Source organism: Pagrus pagrus (assembly GCF_965226575.1).
Source record: "Pagrus pagrus genome assembly, chromosome: 15".
Taxonomy (NCBI): domain Eukaryota; kingdom Metazoa; phylum Chordata; class Actinopteri; order Spariformes; family Sparidae; genus Pagrus; species Pagrus pagrus.
Genome location: NC_140199.1, coordinates 23,603,590 through 23,607,508, shown reverse-complemented (window position 1 = coordinate 23,607,508; position 3,919 = coordinate 23,603,590).

Genomic DNA, 3,919 nt, shown 5'->3' with positions numbered 1-3,919 from the left:
CGTGACTGAGAGGAGGGGGTCTGCAGGTAGAGGGTCAGATGATTCAGTTTTGTTGAATTAGACGATGTTGCACCTTTTTTATTATTATTATTAATTTATATTAAATATACTAGTCAACTATCTTGTCAATGAAGCGGCCAGTTTAGAGCCACAGCTGATTTCCTCTTAATGGGAGACACCTCTCATCACTCTTTAGATAGGCTACACCCTGAGAGTTAAAGGTGCACTATGTAGTTTTGGGAATGAGAAGAGAAAGATCTATATTGATGTTGAAGGTTCTCAGTCATCCAGGTCATGGTAAATCTAGGTGCTGTATCATAGGCAACTGGACTTGTTTCAGTTTCTTGAAGACGTTTCACCTCTCATCCAAGAGGCTTCTTCAGTTCTGACTACTAACTCCCCTCCAGTTAGTCAGAACTGAAGAAGCCTCTTGGATGAGAGGTGAAACGTCTTCAAGAAACTGAAACATGTCCAGTTGCCTACGATACAGCACCTAGGTCTATATTGACTGATTTTCTTTTCTTTATGCCTAAGCATATTTAAAAAACATGACTGTTTATTCATGACTGAATAAACTGAATAGACAAGCGGAACATAAAGGACAGCACAATTCCATACTGTTTATATGTGGCGGACCCTGTGTTCTGGGGACCTTATTTACCTGTTTTTTTTAACAGCCTGTTCATTCAGTTATGGAAACGATACACATTTCTGAGTTTGTATTATTACATCATTAATATTACAAATATTGAAATTATGCATTTGAATGTCTTCTCCAAAACTACATAGAGCCCCTTTAAACTACTTTGCATCAAGACTGATTAATTTCAGTCAAACAGCCAGGCAGCAGAGATCCAGAGATAGAGGCCTAAATGTTAAACAGACCAACGGTGACATCCTCTGGACAAAGTGGTTCAGGTCGTCATGGCAGAGTAAAGCCACTGGTCTGCACTCATCTGTTATCAGCGATGGACAGTGTACTGACTGAGACAGTAGCCAGTGCAGTGGCAGTTTATCTGTTTCCCAGTCACAGAAATAAAACTTGTTTTATAGTCCCACATTTGATCTTAATCACTGCTGCAGCATCAATGGAAGCCTAAACGCATAAAATGAATGCTTCTCACTCATGTCAAACACTGGCGTATAATTAGAGATACACCCACCAGCCCTCTTTCGTATTTCAATTCACGTGAATTAACATTCCCCGAGGGCAACTAACCAGACACGAACACGAGGCACGTTTTAAACTGGAGGTTAACAAGTGACACAGGCAAACAAGGAGGCAGTGTGGGAGACAGACACTGAAACATTAAATCATTGCAGGCCACATGACAGCACAACACAGAATACAAAAAATCTGTTTGTCAGCTGTGATGGTGAAATTACAAAGGAACAAACCAGCAACAAGCAAATAGAGACTCGCCTCAGTAAATCATAGTGAGAACGCCTTATTCTGTATACCTGTTACTGCTTAATTCAGTGTGAGAACAACATTTAAATACATTTTTTTCTCTCTAAATGTTAGAACTTTCGTGGCACTATAGCTAACTATTTTTCTCTTATAATTAATCTAATTAAATTAAGACTCCAGAGAGGACAAAAGCATCTCAACCCTTAAAACACCTGTTACACATGCACCCAGATGAATAACTACTTTAAATAATAAATAACTTTTAAGAAATCAAGTGAAAATAAAATAATTTACTCTGAAAAATGTCAGAGGAGAAGGTGAAAGTTCACTCACCTGGCAGGCAGCGAATGTTTGCAGTGGTGGACGTCACTGGCTAGGGGAGAGTGACTGAGTGAAGGAGTATGACTACTAAATGCTCTCCTTTAGTCAATCCTCCCTTCTTCCCTCCTTCTCCCTATATCCCTGCCTCCCTCCCTCCTTCCCTCCCTCCCTCCTCCTGTGCTCTCTTTCCCTGAAGGCATCTTTCTCCCATTTAAGAGTGTTGACTTAAATTAAATGCTTAATGTAAAGCTGGTTTATTAGATTGCAACCTAATTGTCTAAATGATGCTCCAACAGCTGTTCCTATAAAATGAAATTAAAAAAAATTCAAAGTGGTGGGTTCCCTCCACTGAAGTCATTCTAACTGAGTTGGCATTCATATAATTGTAGATAAATACGTTTTAAGCATTACTGAATGAGCTGTCAGATGAATGAGGCAGTCTGATTCAAGATATATGAAACTGACAGTGAACGTTTGAGGAATTATTTTCCAGCAACCACAAGACTCAATTTCGAGATGGGATCTTTAGTATCTTCCCAGAACTGTTCGTCATACATTGTGAAATCCTTTTTAAATCGAGTGTTTCTCTCTAATTCGGCCTCTATACACCTCTCTTCTCTGATAGGCTGAAGGTGCTTTACACAACTCGACGCTCAGAGCCTTACACAAGCTTGGGATTGAACGTGTGTAAATGTGACCAACAGGAAGGACTGTACTTCCAGAATAGTCTCAAACATCAAGTTTCAAGTGTCTTAAAGAAGCTCCCTATACCACAGGGTAGATATTTCCTTGTTGAGATGGCCGCAAACCACCAACTCTAAAATTGGCCCAGCCTCACCGTAGCCATGGTGAACGTGACTGATGAGAATATACCATACCTCCCCTGCCCAGGAGTGTTACTATAGTGTAACCTGTCATCATGGTGTAAAGATTTAATCAGCGTAGAACCAGATAAAAAAATAAGAAAAACGTCCTCCTTTAGTGCTTCCTAGCCGGGGTCACTTCAGTTCTCAGTCCTGATCCGACTTACTGAGGCCTCTCTACATGTTTGAAAGTTGTTTATTTATTTTTCGAGTCATTTCCAGAGGATTCGAAACAAATTTAGCAACACGGGACATTTTTGGCCTCGGTGTGTTGATGAACTGTATTTCAGTTTTTCGAGTAAACCTCAGTGGGCACCTTTTCGAGGCAGCGAGGTTTATTCATAGGCATGAAAAATTACAATTGTGACAGGGGAGCTAGGAACTGAAACATCAACCACGACCGTAAAAACACTTACCCTGTATGCAGAGTTCAGACGGTGAAAGAAAAAAAAAATCATACGTTACATACTGTGTGTATTTGTGTGCGCACATGTAAACTTTGAAGCTGTAATTGAGATGTTTGTGTGTGCCAGCGATGGTGCGACTGGGTGGCAGGATGGTGGTCCCTCCCTGACTGGTAAACCCGAACAGGAAGAGCAGACCCCCTATTAGCGGGGCCAAATCAGAGGGATCTCCAAGGCCGACAGGGAGAGGAATGAACGAGAAAAAAAAAAGGTGAAGGGGGTTTAAAAATATAGCTATAATTTCTTTGTGCGACATCCTTCCATTATAACCTGCGATGCGCTCTTGCATATCAGACAAATTAAACTAGCCTAGACAGGTGTCGCTGAGTGTGTGCCAATATTTAAAAGCTCAGTGGGTGTGTGTGTGTTAGTGAGAGTGTGTTACAAGGTCTCAGAGGGCTCACGGGGCTAAGAGTATGTGAGCGAAGCAGCCCTCTGTGGCAGAGCTCCCTCTCTCTCTCCACCTCTCTAATTACGCCGACCGAGCCGGCTCTGCCCTTACCCACAATCTGTGGAGGCATGAAATAAATACATGCTCTCCAACAATAAACAAGTGCCTTTTGAAACGACAGCACCTCCTCACACTCACCCCCACTGCCGTCTCTCCAGGCTTTCATAACGCTTTTACTTTCGTACTGGCTATAGGAGCATGTAGGCATGTACTGTATAGAGGAGAGGCTGCACAGGTTACAGGGCTGAGAGTGGAGAGAGCTGTTCATAAAAGTTGACATCATTAGATCTTACATCAGAGGCCATCTTCGCCTTAACCGCAAGGTGGGCTTAAATTGGACAATAAAGTTAAAGAATATTTCAATTAAAGGCACAAATTTAGTGTCAGCAGTGAATATCCAGTGGTAGAA